At 40.7% G+C, this 20,038-nt stretch overlaps 1 protein-coding gene across 8 annotated transcripts in view; it reads left to right on the top strand.

The window, feature by feature from the left end:
- The window catches only part of Nek10 (NIMA-related kinase 10), a 204,699-nt gene that overhangs the window by 92,260 nt on the left and 92,401 nt on the right, over window positions 1–20,038 (top strand). The gene's annotated exons all lie outside the window — the stretch shown is intronic.

Raw genomic sequence — 20,038 nt, 5'->3', positions numbered from 1 at the left:
ACCATGGCCGGGGACATCCCATCCCCTGATTTGCATGCAGGGACTTGGTCTTCCTACCTGGGGCAGGATTTCTGTGTCCTCTTGCCTGTCCTGTAGCTGGACAGTGACAGGGCCTGGATCAGTGCTGTTGCATCTTGAATAGATGATGAGATAGTTGCTTTAAGCCCTGTCCTAGGGGCTGGATAGGTAAGTGAGTGTTCTGCTAGATGACCCCTACCTGTGACTCACTGTGAGCACTGTGAAGGCTCCTTTGACAGCTGTTTTCACAACACCACACTGTTTTGCTTTGGAAACTCACGTGTGAGAGAATGGCCAGATACTGCTGATCTTCCCAGCATTCCTTACACACTACGGCTGATTGTCATGCTTAAGTTCTTAAGCACAAGGCTGGCCTACTCGGAACCCAATCCTGGGATAATTTTGTCATAGAACATTAACTATTTATGCATTCGGTCTCAGCAGATGTCATTCCCAAAAGAGCATGACAATGAGATACAGTTAAATTTCAGCTACTCATCATTTGATATTTCATTCTCATTTCCAAGAGTATGAACTAAATTTGGAGTACTAATACAAGAGTACTATATTTTTAGTTGATGTAAAAATGTTAGCTTTCATTATAACACATGCATATATGTATATGCACTATGTACATGTGTATGAGTATATGATTATATAAGTATATATATATATCATCTTACTTTGCTCAGATTTGCCCCAACTACCCTTCATTCCCAAAATTATGTCCCTTTTGTTCTCATGTCATGTATGTATGTATAAATGTTTATGAGTATAGAATTGAGTTTTGATTCTGCATATGAGAGAAAACCCTTGTCTTTTTATCCTATCATCTCCCCCTTGTCATTCCTCTTACCTCATTAGACTCCTTCTCATCTCCTGGGCCCCTTCAACATTTAGGCCATTCATTCATTCATTCATTCATTCATTCATTCATTCATTCATTCAAACCTAGAATCTTCATATGATAGAAAACATGTACTTAGTCACTTTTTCCAAGGCTGATTTATAATGTTCTCCAGTTCCATTGGTTTTCTTGATGATACTGTCACAATTCCATTCTTCTTTATGGTGGAATATAATACACACACACACACACACACACACACACACACACACACACACACGTATGCATGCATATACACACTCCACTGTATTTGCTTCACCAATTTATCTGTTTTTTTCTTTTACTGGTTACATTTTTATTTACATTTTGAATATTATCTCCTTTCCTAGTTCTCCTCCAGAAAACTGCTACCCCATTCCCCCTCCCCCTGCTTCTATGAAGATACTCCCTTACCCACCCACCAATGCCCCTCCTCCCCACCCCATGATATTACTCTACCCTAGGGCATCAAGCCTTGACAAAAACAAGGGCCTCTTCTCCCATTGATGCCTGATAAGGCCATCTTCTTCTATATATGCAGCTGGAGCCATAGGTCCATTCTGTGTACTCTTGGGGTGGTGGTTTAGTTCCTGGGAGCTCTGGGAGGTTGGTGTTCTTATGTGGTTGCAAACCCCTTCAGCTCCTTCAGTCCTTTCTCTAACTCCTCCATTGGGGACCCTGTTCTCAGTTCAATAGTTAGCTGTGAGGATTCGCCTCTGTATTTGTCAGGCTCTGGCAGAGCCTCTCAGGAGACAGCTATATCAGGCTCCTGTCAGCATGAACTTCTTGACATCAGCAATATTCTCTGGGCTTGGTGTCTGTACATGGGCTGGATCCCCCAGATGGGGCAGTCTCTGGATGGCCTTTCCTTCAGTCTCTGCTCCACACTTTGTTCACATATTTCCTCCTGTGTTTATTTTTGGTCTCCCTTCTAAAAAAGTATGAAGTTTCCTTCGTCTTGAACTTCATGTGGTTTGTGAATTGTATCTTGGGTATTCCAAACTTTTGGGCTATTATCCACTTATCAATGAGTGCATACCATGTGTGTTCTTTTGTTATCGGGTTACCTCACTCAGGATGATATTTCCTAGCTCCATTCATTTGCCTAAGAATTTCATGAAGTCATTGTTTTTGATAGCTGAGTAATATTCCATTGTGTAGATGTACCACATTTTCTGTATCCATTCCTCTGTTGAAGGGCATCTGGGTTCTTCCCAGCTTCTGGCTATTATAAATAAGGCTGCTATGAACATAGTGGAGCACGTGTCTTTGTTATATGTTGGAGCATCTTTTGGGTAGATGTACAGGAGAGGTATAGCTGGGTCCTCAGGTAGTAGAGTGTCCAATTTTCTGAGGAACCTCCAGATTGATTTTCAGAGTGGTTGTGTCAGCTTGCAATTCCACCAATAATGGAGGAGTGTTCTTCTTTCTCCACATCCATGCCAGCATTTGCTGTCACCTGGGTTTTTGATTTTAACCATTCTGATTGGTGTGAGGTGAAATTTCAGGGTTGTTTTGATTTGCATTTCCCTGATGACTAAGGATGTTGAACATTTCTTTAGGTGCTTGTCAGCCATTTGATATTGCTCAGTTGAGAATTCTTTGTTTAGCTCTGTAGCCCATTTTTAATAGGGTTATTTGATTCTCTGGAGTCTAATTTCTTGAGTTCTTTGTATATATTGGATATTAGCCCTTTATCAGATGTAGGATTGGTAAAGATCTTTTCCCAATCTGTTGGTTGCCATTTTGTCCTAATGACAGGATCCTTTGCCTTACAGAAACTTTGCAGTTTCATGAGGTCCCCTTTAAAGTTTTATGTGGTCCTATTTGTTGATTCTTGATCTTAGAAAATGAGCCATTGGTATTTTGTTCAGGAAGTTTTCCCCAGTGTCCATATGTTCAAGGCTCTTTCCCATTTTCTCTTCTATTAGTTTCAGTGCATCTGGCTTTATGTTGAGGTCTTTGATCCACTTGGACTTGGTCTTTGTACAAGGAGGTAAGAATGGATTGATTTGCATTCTTCTACTTGCTGACTTTCAGTTTAAACAGCAATTGTTGAAAACGCTGTCTTTTGTCCACTGGATGGTTTTAGCTCCTTTGATCAAGTGACCATCAGTGTGTGGATTTACTTCTGGGTCTTCAGATCTATTCCATCGATCTCCCTGCCTGCCTCTGTACCAATACCATGCATGTAATACAGCTTGAGGTCAGGAATGGTAATTCCCCCAGAATTTCTTTTATTGTGAGAATAGTTTTCACTATCCTAGATTTTTTGCTTTTTCAAATGAAGTTGCAAACTGCTTTTTCTAACTATGAAGAATTGAGTTGGAATTTTGATGGGGGTTGCACTGAATCTGTAGATTGCTTTTAGCAAAATGGCTATTTTTACTATATTAATCCTGCCAATCCATGGGAGATCTTTCCATTTTCTGAGATCTTCTTCAATTTCTTTCTTCAAAGACTTGAAGTTCTTGTCACACAGATCTTTCACTTGCTTGGTTAGAGTCACATGGAGATATTTTATGTTATTTTGAGACTACTGCAAAGGGTGTCATTTCCCTAATTTCTTTCTCAGCCTGTTTGTCTTTTGAGTAGAGGAAGGCTACTGATTTGTTTGAGTTAATTTATATCCAGCCACAAGTTGTTTATCAGCTGCAGGAGTTCTCTGATCAAATTTTTGGGGTCAGTTATGTGTACTATCATATCATCTGCAAATAGTGATATTTTTGCCTTTTCAATTTGTATCCCTTTGACCCCTTTTTATTGTCTTATTGCTCTGGCTAGGACTTCAAGTACTAAATCGAATAGGGAGGGAGAGAGTGAGAAGCCTTGTTTAGTCCCTGATTTTAGTGGGATTGCTTCAAGGTTCTTTCCATTTAGTTTGACGTTGCCATCTCGTTTGCTGTATATTGTTTTTACTATGTTTAGGTATGGGCCTTAAATTCCTGATCTTTCCAAAACTTTTATCATGAAGGGGTGTTGAATTTTGTCAGATGCTTTCTCAGCATCTAATGAGATGATCGTGTGGTTTTTTTTCCTTTGAGTTTGTTTATATAGTAGATGATCTTGATGGGATTTTTATATTGAACCAATCACCCCCGCATCCCTGGGATGAAACCTACTTGATCATGAAGGATGATCACCTTGATGTGCTTTTGGATCCGGTTTGTGAGAATTTTATTGAGTACTTTAGCATCGATATTCATAGGGAAATTGGTTTGTAGTTCTCTTTCTTTGTAGGGTCTTTGTGTGGTTTAGGAATAAGTATAATTATGTCTTCAAAGAACACATTGGGTACTGTTCCTTCTCTTTCTATTTTCTTAATGTCCTCTAACATCATCATGAGATGTGATTTTACATCAGCATCTTGCTTTACTGGTTTGTTGAGGGGGTATCCAGGACTTGCTGTGGTGGGAGAACTGGGTTCTGATGATGATGCCAAGTGGCCTTCGTTTCTGCTGCTTATGTTCTTGCACTTGCCTCTCCTGATCTGGTTATCTCTGGTGTTAGCTGGTCTTGTTGTCTCTGATAGTGGCTTGATTCTACTGTATGTCTATGTGTCAGCACTCCTGGGAGACCAGCTCTCTCCTGTCACGATTTGGATACCGAGACCTGTGGCACAGTGTCCACCTCTGGGTGCAGACAGAAACCAGAAGGATCTTGTCCCAGACTGCTCCTCAATTCCTGTGTCCTGAGGGCTCTGGGCAGATCCCTAGGATCAGAAGTGATCATCTGTGCTCTCAGGTGTGTCAGCACTTCTGGGAGACCATTTTTCTCCCAGTGGGATCTGGGTACAGGGAGCTGAGGCCACCAATTTATCTGTTGACAAACATGTAGGTTTATTCCATATCTTGGCTATTGTGAACAATTCAACCATAAAACTGGATTTGCAAACAACTCAATGGTCTCAAATTATTCTTTCCACAGTGTTTATTTTTAAGTGTCTGCCTGAAAGTTATGAACTTTCACCGTGTGTTAGTGACTGTAGAGGCCGGAAGAGATGTTGCGTTCTACCATGTGTGTGCTGGGACCCAAATCTAGGTACTTTGAAAGAGCAATATATACTCTTAGCTGCTGAGTCATTTCTTCATCCCGGGGACAATGTTTAAAATGTTCATTGTACAGCTCTTTTACCTTCTTGGTCAGGTTAATTCCTTGACATCTTATTAATATTTTGAAGCTATTTTGAATGTTTCTTTTCCTGATTTGCTACCTGGCAAGTTAATTATTGGTATATAGAAAAGTTACTGATCTTTGTATTTGCTGAAAGTGTTTATCTCTTACTTTTTATTGGTATATGCTAATTATACATAATAATGGATTTTTTCTGACATTGTCATATATATTATGCTTTGATCATATTCTCCTTTCAATCCCCTTTCTTGTCCTCCTTCCATATGTGGACTCTCTTCTTCCCTATTTATCTCTTTTCTGCTTTCCTGTCTTTATTTTGATTCTTGAGCTGAGGGCTACTTACCACCTACCAGTTGCTACAAATGCATCTCCCTCCCTTAGCAACTACGATATGCCTGGCAATTCTCAGAGAATGTGAGGCGTTATGAACCCCTCCCTCCTAGCAAACAGTACTTGACTATAAATCCTTGGGGAGAGGTAGGCCTTGTAATTATGAATGATACTTAGAGCTATGTGTTTTTTCATTGTGAGACATTTTCCATTGGCACTCTCCTCCCAACTCTTCTCTGTTTCTTCAGACCTCCAAAGTGCACACCTCCGGAACCCCTCTCATTCATATAGTTTTGGGATTGGCTTCCTGTCTTTATTGTGGTCTCTGCTGAGTTGCTACTTCTGTCCACAAGATTTTTCTGATCACCCGTGTCACTGTAGAACCAGTTCCCACATCCTGTCTCTCTCTGAGACACCTTATATTTTACAGGTTGTACCCAGTGTGTGGCCTTTTAACTTATGGACAAGACAGAAGTGGCACACATCCAGTGGGAACTATATTTTGATTTTTTTCCTTTACTGGGCTACTGATATGCTGCAAGACACCTTTGAGATGTTGGGTGAGGGCTTAAGGCTGCCTTAGTTTCTTGGCAGCCCCACAGTCGAGGCCAATACTTTACACAGTACCATGTATCTAAGCTTTGATGTGCTTAGGTAAGGTGTGATATGCATCTTTGACTTAAAACCTTTCAACTTACAAGGGACTGTGGGGTGTGACCTTACTATAGGTGAGGAGCCCATTTCAGCTGCATGGCCATGAGTCTCCCTCCGCCCCTGCCCATGTGTCCCCAAGTCTTACTGTGGGCCCTACAGAATCTTAGTAAATATTTCCAAGCAAAGTGAACTAGGTAAAGTGAGAGCAAGATGTTCCTTAAGGCACTGGATGAGAGGTTAAGTGGCTTCTTGGGGCTTGCCTCAATTGGGCTCCATGAAGCCTGAAGCAAGTACTGTTAGTCTAAGGCTGTCGGCACCTTGAAGAAAAGGTCTATGGTATTTATTTTTTGATTCATTTATTTTATTTTTTGTAGTTTCCCACGGTTACTGGGACAGCAAATAATAGGATTGATTACACTAAGAATAAAGCATGGGAAGGTTTGGAATTATTGTAACATTCTTCTATAGTTGGCACATAGTTCCAAGGGAAATTGCAAGGGAGGTGCCTGCAAAATGAGGGTACAGTATTGATGCAGGTGAGTGGCTGGCTGAAGGATGCCTGTGGGTCTCCCTTTCTTCTGGGGGTTCTTGCTACTGGCCCTCGAGGACAGAGGGAGCAGAAGCAGTGAATAGGATCTGGACAGCTTGAGTGTGATAGAAATCCTGCTAGAGACAACTTCAGTGAGAGGACTCTAATGTTTCAGGGCAGGGTATGTAAGGGTTTTGTGGTTACGGGAGGAAAGGACTGTTAGCTCATAACACATTGCCTAGCTATCATATGAGCAGGAAGGGCCGATGGGTCATAACACGGAACGAAATGTCATACAGGCAGAAGGGCTGAGCAGGATTTACTCGCTGGTTCACGACACAGCTGGAGGAAGCTCTGTGCAGGGTCATCCTCCAGATAAGATCAGGCGTGTGCTTAGAGAGGCTCCCCAGATAAGGTCAGAAGAGAAGGGGAAGCCTCACTGAAAAAGGGAGTCCTCCATTTCACACCAAGCTTGGGGAGTCATCTGGACATGGTGGACTGCTACCTAAATAGCAGGGTCTTCCCGTAGATACCCAGACTAGAGTTAGACTACTTGACTATAAATTGGACCAAAGAATGCTGGCCTCAGTTTCTTTGTGTACTGTATGGGTATAATCACCACGCAGCCCATCTCTTTGGACTGTTTTAAAGTCAAATGCAACATTCATGTCTGGTGCCTGGAAACCATCCATTAAGAGCTTGCTGACAAGATTAAAACAGAGACTGAACGAACACCCATTCAGAGCCTGCCCCACATGTGGCCCATACATATACAGCCACCCAATTAGACAAGATGGATGAAGCAAAGAAGTGCAGACCGACAGGAGCCGGATGTAGATCGCTCCCGAGAGACACAGCCAGAATACAGCAAATACAGAGGCTAATGCCAGCAGCAAACCACTGAACTGAGAATAGGACCCCCGTTGAAGGAATCAGAGAAAGAACTGGAAGAGCTTGAAGGGGCTCGAGACCCCATATGTACAACAATGCCAAGCAACCAGAGCTTCCAGGGACTAAGCCACTACCTAAAGACTATACATGGACTGACCCTGCACTCTGACCTCATAGGTAGCAATGAATATCCTAGTAAGAGCACCAGTGGAAGGGGAAGCCCTGGGTCCTGCTAAGACTGAACCCCCAGTGAACTAGACTGGTGGGGGGAGGGCGGCAATGGGGGGAGGGTTGGGAGGGGAACACCCATAAGGAAGGGGAGGGGGGAGGGGGATGTTTGCCCGGAAACCGGGAAAGGGAATAACACTCGAAATGTATATAAGAAATACTCAAGTTAATAAAAAAAAAAGAAAAGAAAAAGTTTCATTTAAAAAAAAAAGAGCTTGCTGACACAGAACCATTGTAAATGACTTATGTTTAGCTCATACCTAGGAAGGGAGGTGCTCATTGGAGCAAACAGAACAGATGGCCCTATACCATATTTGTTTTCTCATCAATAGAGTAGAGGGACTTTATCTAAACTATGTTTGTAGCCTCTTTCCTTCCCCCATCTCTGTTTTGGGTCCCTTGGTGGCTGCTTTAGGATTTTTTTTTATGACAATCAGGCCAAGGACCTGAGTTCCAAGGGGGAAATGAAGCTGTCCTTAGTGTGTGTGCAAAGACAGAACTGTGGTCTCTGTTAATGGCTCTTTCTGTGGCAGGATAAGATTACCTGAATAATGTCACCTTCCTCTGGCCCTTGAGCTCTACCAATCTCTTGGAAATCCATAAACATGAACACACATACACATAACTCATGCACACATACATGAACACAAATATGCACACACATGTACCCATAGATGTACACATACATACACACGCTGGTATGGGGGAGAAAAAAGAAACAGAGAGAGGGGGGGCTTCATTATCTCCTAAGGTTAGATAGTCGAGGATTTTGAGACCACTCAGAATTTACTTACAGTAATTGCTGTTAAGTTCTAAGTCCATCTTGGAGACTCTGGAATAGGTCATGTGGTCTCCTGGATTCAAATAGGAGCTGCTAAGTAGAAACTGCTGGAGAACAGAGAGTAGCAGGGTCTCTGCACTGTCTGCCTCTATTGCTCCCCACAGAGCTTTACTGGCTGACACTTATCACCCCTGTATGCAGAGCTTACTAAGTGATAGACAGTGCCAAGCATAGCCTTTTGCTTCTCACACCTCTGATGAGATCAGTATGATTCAGTAACTTTCAGGGAGGCCAAGCATTCTTTCATGTTATGTATCTTGTAAGAGAGGAGCTGGACAGCCATAGCCCAGCCCCTTGCACCTTACCACCTGCTACCCTGCCTGTTCCCTGAGCCCTGAGTAAGGGGAGGAGTGGCCTGGTGTGTTAGAAATCAAAATTTTGTGCCTCAATAGGTGCTTTGCCAGGACAAGTTTTTTTTTTGAATATAGATTTTTCTTCAGATTGAGAGTTTAGGAGAATGTGTCCTTATGTGTAGGTAAGGTCAGTAAAATGACCACAGAAAGTCAGAAGAGAATAAAAGAAAAGACTTTTAAAAAGAGTGGGTTTGTCAGAGCACGTACATGCAGAATAACACATAAATCGCCGCTTAGAGGTAGAGATGAGGAACAATTGAGCTAACATTACATTGCTATATTTAGCTTGTCTAGTTTTAGTTATTTATTTCATTTCCTTTTATTTCTTTTTAAAGAATCATATTTCTGCAATTTAAATTTTTATTTTTATTTTATGCATGTTATATGTAGTTTGCCAGCATATATGTCGCGTATACCAAGTGAATACAGTAGTCATGGAGGCCAGAAGAGGGCATTGGATTCTCAGGGACTGGATTAGACCATTGTGAGCCGCATGTGAATGCTGGGTACTGAACACAGGTCTTTTGGAGGAGCAGCCAGGGCGCTTAACTGTAGAGCCTTGTCTCCATTCCCTAATTTTGATTTCTAGTGACAATATCTTACCATGCGAGAGTTCAGGAACTTCTTCTGCACACTAGGATGGCCGCAAGCTTTGGCAGCTTCATGCCTCTGCCTCCAGAATGCTGGGAACTTTTCACCTCGTCTTATTCAGAACGACGAACTACAGGGGATAGCCTACTCAGTGCTAGATCTCTTTATGCCAATGTGTCTAGTAGCTTCCATAGTAATATTAGTATTCTATGCTAATAATTTTAAACTTAGGAGGTTTTTCAAGTCTTACCATGGCATTTCAGGATGTCCAAGACACCCTAGAAACAATACCTAAAGTAGAAAACCCAACATTTTACCTAAGATCAGCACTACAGGAAGTTAAATTTAAGTTAAATTTATGAATTTGGCTGATCTCACTTTAGTTACAGGACCTGGGGGGTGGGAAATGGGGTTTTGGGGAGTGTGGGTTCTGAGATGACCATATCTGCTCCTGAATAAAACACCAGCCTCTCAGTGTGCTTAGGCCCCCTTCCCTGTTGTCTCCTCTGCATTCAGTTCTGATTTTAACAGTTGACAGTCTGTAAATGTGATGAGCAGTGCCCTGGAGCTGTAGCCATGAGCTAAGCAGTTGGGGCTCAGCACACAGCATTCTCTTCCCTCACCAGCCAGGAGAACATGGTGTAGATGCAGGCTGAGTCCTTCCTTTGAAATGACTGGCAAGCTGAATTCTCCTGAGCTCCATGGATGATGCATGGATCCATGTCTGAGAGGGAGAGAGAGTGGGGGAGAACACTATAGTTTTATAATGAATTGTTAATGATTGATGGATACCATTTGCTGCTTAGCAGGGAGTCAAGAAATATCGCTTATTCTGAAACCAACAGCCTCATCTTTAGAACAATGCTTGCCTTGCCCTTCCCCCAGTATATACACGTGGTTTAAATGACTGATAAGCCTCATTACTTTGGATGTCTTTCCTCCTTAACTGTCTATGTAGGTGTTTCTGCCTCTGTTTGTAACTCAGACTAGCCCATGCCAGATCTGCTTTGAGAAGGAGGATTTGAAGCCATGGGAAGTGAACAAAGAGAGAGGGAAAGGGGAAGGTGGAGGTGGGGAGGGAGGGAGGGAGGGAGGGAGGGAGGGAGGGAGAGAGAGAGAGAGAGAGAGAGAGAGAGAGAGAGAGAGAGAGAGAGATTTGTTGCACTACCCAGGGTCTAGGTTTCTTGTCTTCTCACTTCAATTGAAACTTGCTCCTCTGTACTGACAGGAACCTGACACACATCACCTTGCATTCCTGTCTTTCATCATTTGTCAGTTTCTGTGCAAGCATTTCCTAAAGCAAACATTTAGCAGAGTTGTTGATTCTGGAGGTGAACTTGGAACACATGGGGAGGAGGTGTAAAGCTGGAAGCGGAGAACGTAGCACACAGAAGCATTCTTGGTGGGGTCTTCTCTGTTCCCATGCTTGTTGAAGAACTCAGGTGCATCTTTTATCCAGAAATCCCTTCCCTAGGGGAGAGACTGCCAGTCACTGAGGGGCACTGTATGCACGAGCATGCCAGACCTCTCAAGCAGCAGACAGGGCGGACCTCTGTCTACACAGACTGCACATGGCTGGAATTCTGTTCCACATGTTTGGGAGCGTCAGCAGGACATGCATAGCATTTATGTTGACGAGAGATGCATATTGACAGACATAACAGAGATATAGTTGCAGGAATATTTCCCAAGACCTCAAAGACTTTGGATATGCTGAACCATGATCTCTCTTTTCTCTGGAAAAAAATAGTCAAGCAAAAACATAAAACAAAGCTAAAACATTCCTCTTGTTCTGCAGATATACTCATCTGTATTGACTGGTGAATTTCACCAAAGAAGACCCTCATAGTTAAAAGGAATGTTACCCAGACACGTGGAGGGTCCTCCCCTCCCAGTGCTGATTTTTCTGATCTGTAGAGGGTGGGATGGCCCTCTGGGAAGATCCCGGTGTCTCCTAACTGCTTTTGACCAGTCTTTCCAAGGAACAAAAACACATGTTTTATATTCAGAAAGGTCCTTGTATAATCACACATTGTAATTAAGAGACTGCATTATCCTTTAAAGAAATCACCATAATTACATAATCTAGTAATGCACTTGATTTCTTTTTAGAAAGTTGGTGATATTTGGCTTAAAGGAAAAGTAAATGATGTCACCATGTAATGCCAGCTGTCCTGCCCCCATTAAAACAATCTTTAGAGACAAGCGAGTGGCAGTTGTTACACGGTGAGAAATGTCAAGATTTGGAGATTAAATATGATTTGTGTTTGTGACTCAGAATCAGCTGGTTCTCCTTGATATATGGAGTCTGGCACTGTCCAAGTACTTGCGAACTTGCCTGGATTTGCTTTGCACTCAAGTGGTTTGCCAGTTAGATAGATCCTCAGGGATTGTAGATTAGAAAAATATGGCACCTTCATTTGCTTAACCAAAGGCAGCTTTGGAAGTAAAGGGTTTATTTGGTTTACACATCCCGATCACAGTTTGTTACTGAAGAAAGCCAAGGCAGGAACTAGAGGCAGGAACTGAAACTCTGGAGAAAGGATGCCCACTGGCTTGCTCTCCATAGCGGGCTGGACCCTACTACACCAATCATTGACCGATCTTCATGGCAGGGAAAGGGGCATCTCTCTGAGTGGTACTTTACAAGCTGCTTAATGCTTGTGTATCCATATAGCCTGGGACCTAGGAAAGAGTTCTTATGTAATTAAGTACCTAAATTAAGTACAATGAAAGTAATTAAAGGATAAGATAGATTGCCACTAGAATATATTTATGATCCTTTAAAAAATAGAAATATTTGACAATATCACCATAAAACAGTAATTACTCCATGGCCACTGCTTCAGTTCATGTCTCATTTTGGTCCACTGAGAAAATGGAGCTGGAGTAGTTCCCTGCTGTAGGAGGTTACAGCACTATGTAGAAAACAGAGACTTGGGAGAGACAGCTGACACTAACTAACACAGATGCCTGACCCAAGGTAACCTCGGAAAAAAAGAGATGGTAAGATGTGTAAGACGTAGAGTTTGGGTTAATAGTTTTGCTTTAAAAAATAAAATCACAAATATAGTAAACCAGAAGGCAAAGGTTCAAACTTAAATTTGTGTGATAGTGAAACAGAAAAAAAAAACCCCAAGACTTTAAGTAGCAAAATAATTACCAATATGTAAAAAAATAAATAAACAAAGAAACTAGTAACCAGGAATCTCATTGATGGTCTTATTTTCCCAAAGAATTTTCTCATTTCCTGATTACAAGGAATTTCTTCTTTTTGTAAGGATATGTTAATTATACATAATAATGAGTCTTATTATGACATTTTGTATTTCTTAAAAAGATTTTATTTTGATCTTTCCAACACTTATGACATGAAGGGGTGTTAAATTTTGTCAGTGCTTTCTCAGCATCTAAAAGGATGATGATGTGGTTTTTTTTTACTATGAGGGTTTTTTTTTGCTTTCTATTGAAAAAGATAATTAAAAAAATTTTATTGACTTACATTTCAAATGATAACACCTTTCCTGGTTTCTAACCCATAAATTTCCTATCCCATCCCATCCTCCCTCCTCCTGCTTCTATGGGGATATTCCTCCACCCATCCACCCACCCCTTCCCACCAACCCTCCCTGACATCCCCCTATACTGGGGCATCCAGTCTTGGGGGGGCCAAAGGCTTCTCCTCCCATTGGTGCCCAACAAGGCCATCCTCTGCTACAGATATAGCTGGGGCCATGGGTCTGTCCATGTGTACTCTTTGGATGGTGGTTTAATCCCTGGGAGCTCTGGTTGGTTGGTATTGTTGTTCCTATGGGGTTGCAAACCCCTTCAGATCCTTCAATCCTTTTTCTAACTCCTCCATGGGGGATCCCATTCTCAGTTCAATGGTTGGCTTCGAGCATCTGCCTCTGTATTAGTCATGCTCTGGCAGAGCCTCTCAGGAGACAACTATATCAGGCTCCTGTCAGCATGAACTTCTTGGCATCAGCAATATTGTCTGGGCTTGGTGGTTGTATGTATATGGGCTGGATCTCCAGATGAGGCAGTCTCTGGATGGCCTTTCCTTCAGTCTCTGATCCAAACTTTGTCTCCATATATTCTCCTATTATTTTTGTTCCCTCTTCTAAGAAAGACTGAAGCATCTGCACTTTGGTCGTCCTTCTTCTTGAGTTTCATGTGGTCTGTGGATTGTATCTTGGGTAATTCGAACTTTTGGGCTAATATCCACTTATCAGTGAGTCCATACCATGTGTGTTTTTTTGTTATTGGGTTACCTCACTCAGGATAATATTTTCTAGTTCCATCCATTTGCCTATGAATTTCATGAAGTCATTGTTTTTAATAGCTGAGTAGTACTCCATTGTGTAGATGTACCACATTTTCTGTATCTATTCTTCTGTTGAAGGACATCTGGATTCTTTCCAGCTTCTGGCTATTATAAATAAGGCTGCTATGAACATAGTGGAGCATGTGTCCTTGTTATATGTTAGAGCATCATTTGGGTATATGCCCAGGAGTGTTATAGCTGGGTCCTCAGGTAATACTATGTCCAATTTTCTGAGGAACTTCCAAACCAATCCTACCAACAATGGAGGAGTGTTCCTTTTTCTCCACATCCTCATCAGCATATGTTGTCACCTGAGTTTTTGAACTTAACCATTTGACTGGTGTGAGGTGGAATCTCATGGTTGTTTTGATTTGCATTTCCCTGATGACTAAGGATGTTAAACATTTCTTTAGGTGCTTCTCAGCCATTTGATATTCCTCAGCTGTGAATTCTTTGTTTAGATCTGTAGCCCAGTTTTTAATAGGATTATTTTATTCTCTGGAATCTAACTTCTTGAGTTCTTTGTATATATTAAATATTAGTCCTCTATCACATGTAGGATTTGTAAAGATCTTTTCCCAATTTGTTGGTTGCCACTTTGTCCTAATGACAGTGTCCTTTGCCTTACAGTTTTATGAGGTCCCATTTGTTGATTCTTGATCTTAGAGCATAAGCCATTGGTGTTCTGTTCAGGAAATTTTCCCTGGTGCCCATGTGTTCAAGGCTCTTCCCCACTTTCTCTTCTATTGGTTTGAGTGTATCTGGTTTTATGTGGTGGTCCTTGATCCACTTGGACTTAAGTTTTGTACAATAAGATAAGAATGGATCACCGATTTGCATTCTTCAACATGCTGACCTCTAGTTGAACCAGAACCAAATTTGCTGAAAATGCTATCTTTTATCCACTGGATGGTTTTAGTTCCTTTGTCAAAGATCAAGTGACTATAGGTTTGTGGGTTCATTTCTGGGTCTTAGATTCTATTCCACTGATCTACCTGCCTGTCTCTGTACCAATACCATGCAGTTTTTTTTTTATCACTATTGCTCTGTAATACAGCTTGATATTGCTCTGTAATACAGTGATTCCCCCAGAAGTTCTATTATTATTCAGGATAGTTTTCGCTATCATGAGCTTTTTATTATTCTAAATGAATTTGCAAATTGCTCTGTTTAACTTTTTGAAGAATTGAGTTAGAATTTTGATGGGGATTGCATTGAATCTGTAGATTGCTTTTGGCAAGATGGCCATTTTTACTATATTAATCCTGCCAATCCATGATCATGGGAGGTCTTTCCATCTTCTGAGATCTTCTTCAATTTCTTTCTTCAGACTTGAAATTCTTGTCATACAGATCTTTCACTTGCTTGGTTAGAGTCAAACCGAGGTATTTTATATTATTTGTGACTATTGTAAAGGGTATCATTTTCCTAATTTCTTTCTCAATCTGTTTGTCCTATGAATAGAGGAAGACTACGATTTGTTTGGGTTAATTTTATATCCAGACACTTTGCTGAAGCTGTTTATCAGGTTTAGGAGTTCTTTGGTGGAATTTTTGGTGTCACTTAAGTTTACTATCATATCATCTGCAAATAGTGATATTTTGTCTTTTTCCTTGCTAATTTGTATCTCTTTGATCTCCTTTTGTTGTCTGATTGTTCTGGCTAGGATTTTAAGTACTATATTGTATAGGTAGGGAGAGAATGTGCAGCCTTGTCTAGTCCCTGATTGTAGTGGGATTGCTTCAAGTTTCTCTCCATTTAGTTTGATGTTGGCTACTAGTTTGCTGTATATTACTTTTACTATATTTAGGTCTGGGCCTTGAATTTCTGATCTTTCCAAGACTTTTAACATGAAGGGGCATTGAATTCTTTCAAATGCTTTCTCAGCATCTAATGAGATGATCATATGGTTTTTATATTTGAGTTTGTTTATAGAGTGGACTAGGTTGATGGATTTCTGTATATTGAACCATCCCTGCATCCCTGGGATGAAGTCTAGTTGATCATGATGGCTGAACATTTTGATGTGTTCTTGTATTCAGTTTGTAAGAATTTTATTGATTATTTTTGCATCAATATTCGTAAAGGAAATTGGTCTGAAGTTCTCTTTCTTTGTTGGGTCTTTGTGTGTTTTAGGTATAAGCATAAGTGTGGCTTCATAGAAGCAATTGGATAGTGTTCCTTCTGTTTTTATCTTGTGGAATAGTTTGGACAGTATTGGTATTAGGTCTTCTATGAAGGTCTAAGAGAATTCTGCACTAAGCCCATCTGGTCCTGGGTTTTTTTTTTTTTTTAGTTTGGAGAGTTTTAATGACTGCTTCATTTGGGACTGTTTAGATAGTTTATCTGATCATGATTTAACTTTGGTACCTGGTATCTGTCTTGAAAATTTTCCATTTCATCCAGATTTTCCAGTTTTGTTGAGTATAGACTTTTTGTGGTAGGATCTGATGAATTTTTTTAGATTTCCTCAGTTTTTCTTGTTATGTTTCCCTTTTAATTTCTGATTTTGTTAATTCGGATACTCTCTCTGTGCCTTCTGGTTAGTCTGGCTAAGGCTTTATCTATCTTGTTGATTTTTTCAAAGAACCAGCTCCTGGTTTTGTTGATTCTTTGTCTAGTTTTTTTTTTTTGTTGTTGTTGTTTCTACTTGGTTGATTTCAGCCCTGAGTTTGATTATTTCCTGCCATCTACTCCTTTTAGGTGTATTTGCTTCTTTTTGTTCTAGAGCTTTTAGGGGTGCTGTCAAGCTGATAGTGTATGCTCTCTCCAGTTTCTTTTTGGAGGCACTGAGAGCTATGAGTTTTTCTTTTACTACTGCTTTCATTGTGTCCCACAAGATTGAGGAGGTTGTGCTTTCGTTTTCATTAAATTGTAAAAAGTCTTTAATTTCTTTCTTTATTTCTTCCTTGCCCAAGTTATCATTGAGTGGAGCATTGTTCAGCTTCTATGTATATGTGGATTTTCTGTAATTTTTGTTGTTATTGAAGGTCAGTTTTAGTTCATGGTGATCTGATAAGATGCATGGGATTATTTCAATCTTCTTGTATTTGTTAAGGCCCATTTTGTGACTGATTATATGGTCAATTCTGTAGAGGGTACCCTGAGGTGCTAGAAGAAGGTATATTTTTTTTTGTTTTAGGATGAAATGTTCTATACATACCTGTTAAATCCATTTGGTTCATAACTTAGTTTCTCTGTGCTTCAGTTTATTTTCTGTTTCCATGATGAGAGTGGGGTATTGAAGTCTCCCACTATTATTGTGTGAGGTGCAATGTGTCATTTGAGCTTTAGTAAGGTTTCTTTTATGAATGTAGGTGCCCTTGCGTTTCGAGCATAGATATTCAGAATTGAGAGTTTATCTTGGTGGATTTTTCCTTTGACAAGTATGAAGTGGCCTTCCTTATCTTTTTTGGTGACTTTTGGCTGAAAGTTGATTCTATTAAATATTAGAATGGTTCATGCAGCTTTTTTCTTGGAACCATTTGATTGGAAAATTATTTTCCAGCCTTTTACTCTGAGCTAATGTTTGTCTTTGCCATTGAGGTGTGTTTCCTTATTCATCTCTCCATGGCTGGGGAGATGGTTCTTTTTCTGTAACCAGTCTGTTAGTCTATGTCTTTTTAATGGGAAATTGAGTCCATTCATGTTGAGAGATATTAGGGACCAATGATTTTTGTTTTCTGTTATTTTTGTTGTTAGATGTGGAATTATGTTTGTGTGGCTATCTTACTTTGGGCTAGTTGAAAGAAGATTACTTTCTTGCTTTTATTTTTAAGTTATTAGTGAATGTGTGTTAGAGAGAAGACTCTTTCACGTGAGTGCATGGCTCTTACGACCAGAAGAGGATGTCAGATCCTCTGGAGCTAAAGTTTCACATGGTTGTGAGCTCCTTGGTGTGGTACTAGGAGTGGAATTTAGGTCCTTTGGAAGAGAAGCTTGCTCTGTTAACCACTGAGGTGTCTGCAGCCCCCTCATTATGGCAATTCCATGTGTGTGTGTGTGTGTGTGTGTGTGTGTGTGTGTGTGTGAATATGTGTGAGTGTGTGTGTGTTTGTGTGTGTGTATGTGTGTGGTGTGTGAGTGTGTGAGAATGTGTGAGTGTGTTTGTGTGTATATGTGTTTGTGTGAGTGTGTGAGAATGTGTGTGAGTGTGTTTGTGTGTGTGTATGTGTGTGTGTATTTATGATAATATTCACCTCTATTTTATTCTGTTACCTTATACTTCATGCCTCTTTTTCTCCCTCTTTCCCTCTTTCTCCAGTTTTGATGATCCTAACAAATTTCTTCAGGGTTGCTTACAGGCTCCTGGATAAGAGTGGGGTGTTGTTTACTGGAGTATAGGTTCTCTACCAGTGTCTATATGGAAGAAAATCTCTCCTTTTCTAAGAAACCATTACCTGTCTATAGATATTCAGAGACATGAGGTTTCTTGAGAATATTCCCTTCCTTTATCTATCTCTCTCTGCATAGGTTGATGGGGAAGAGCTAATGTTCCCTTATTCCTACGTTAACAGGATGTTGGGAAATCCAGTCTTGCACTGGTCCTGTGCTAACAATTACAGTAGCGACGAGCTCAAGAGCACAAACAAGATGTCTAGGGAGCTGAACATGACTTTGTATGGTTGGGGAGATGATTCTATTAACATGACTTTGCCCACATAAAAATCCAGGTGCCATTACACATGCTCACACCCCCTTGCGACCCTGGCACTGGGGCTGGAGATAGATTTTTGCCAAGGTATATTTTCTGGTCATCTATCTTAGCCAAAAGTCCAAGAGCTTCCAGTTCAGTGAGAGAACCTATCTCACGGCAATGGGACAATGAGTAGTGGGAACCTGATGCTCTACTTGGCTGACTAGATAGCATAAACTTATACTGTCTGGACTCTCAAGACTTGTGACTGAGTACTTTTGGATCACACTGTCAGCCATTCTGTCCTCTCTTCCAAACTCAGCAGGAAAACTGGCAAAATGGCTACTAATGGCACAGGGTGCAGCCTCTCTTCCTCACCAGTTTACATGCAGTTATAATGAGATGGCATTTTCTGTTTAAGCACTATTCATGGGAATGAAATGTTTCCATAGTATGTTTATATTAAAGTTATGACTGTTGAATGACATACAAGCTTCTCCAGAGAAATGCATTGTTTATCATGCACCCCTTGGCTGTATGACAAGGCCAGCCTAGTGGACCTCACAGGCAGTGGAAAGGCCTGCAGGAGATCAGGGTCTTGTCTGTATTCTGGGCTCCATATAGAGGAAGTATATGTTAAAAGGACTGTATCTGATAAGATTAATTGCTGGAACAACTTCTAGGGATATCGATGTTAGACTGGTTTATTTTCTCCTACTAATTTCATTCCCATTTTTTTTTTTACTAACCAAGAGTAAAAGCTATAATCTTAATATTTCAGTTACTAACTGGCTGGGTAGTGCTATTCTTAGGGATTTCTGGGTAATGGACAATGATTAACAACAGAACACATCGAATCTCCTTCTGCTCACTTAGAAGTTTGATTATTCTTCAGAGCTGTCTGAGAATGACACCAGGGTTACCCTGCATTAAAAGTGCTTAGCTCCTCAATCTGGTACCTGGTTTGATTCTTTTGAGGAGCTGACAAATTGCCTTCCAAAGTGCTGTACCATTTGGTTCTACCAGCGATGTGTGAAGGCCCCAATGTCCTATTGCTCAAGCCTGCTGTTGCCACCAGTCCTTTGAGTGTCATGCAGCACCTTTAGCTGGCTTTCCTCTGTGACTAGTGACATTGACTGTCTCCCCATTAGTGTTTCCTGAATGTCTTTATTATTGATATGTAGCAACTTTTGCTTTTTTTCTGCATAACAGACTCATATCATGATGGTACATGTGTTCTGTTTTGTAGATTTTCTTCATACTGTTTTTTTATTTTTAATTATGATAAATTCTAACTAACAGCTTTGGTTGCTTATACTAAGGGAATTGAAAATCAGAGACTCAGAACTGTTTTCTTCTGTGAGTATTACCTGCTTACCTCTTTCAGTCATGTCTGTGACTAGTGTAGAATTAACATTTTATACGGCATGAGGGAGGTTCACTTCACTCTTTTGCCTGCGGTTATCTAGTCCCAGCAACACGACTATTATCTCTATGTTGGGTTGTTTTGGCATCTCAGTCACTTTTTTGTTGCTCTGATGAGACACCATGACCATGACAACTTACAGAAGAGTTCAATTGAGGGTGAGTTCATCACCATCAAGGTAGGGAGCAACCACT

The sequence above is a fragment of the Rattus norvegicus genome, chromosome 15 (genome assembly GCF_036323735.1).
Source record: "Rattus norvegicus strain BN/NHsdMcwi chromosome 15, GRCr8, whole genome shotgun sequence".
NCBI classification, from domain to species: domain Eukaryota; kingdom Metazoa; phylum Chordata; class Mammalia; order Rodentia; family Muridae; genus Rattus; species Rattus norvegicus.
The sequence above is the reverse complement of the archived record's forward strand: the minus strand, read 5'-3'. Positions and strand labels throughout refer to the sequence as shown.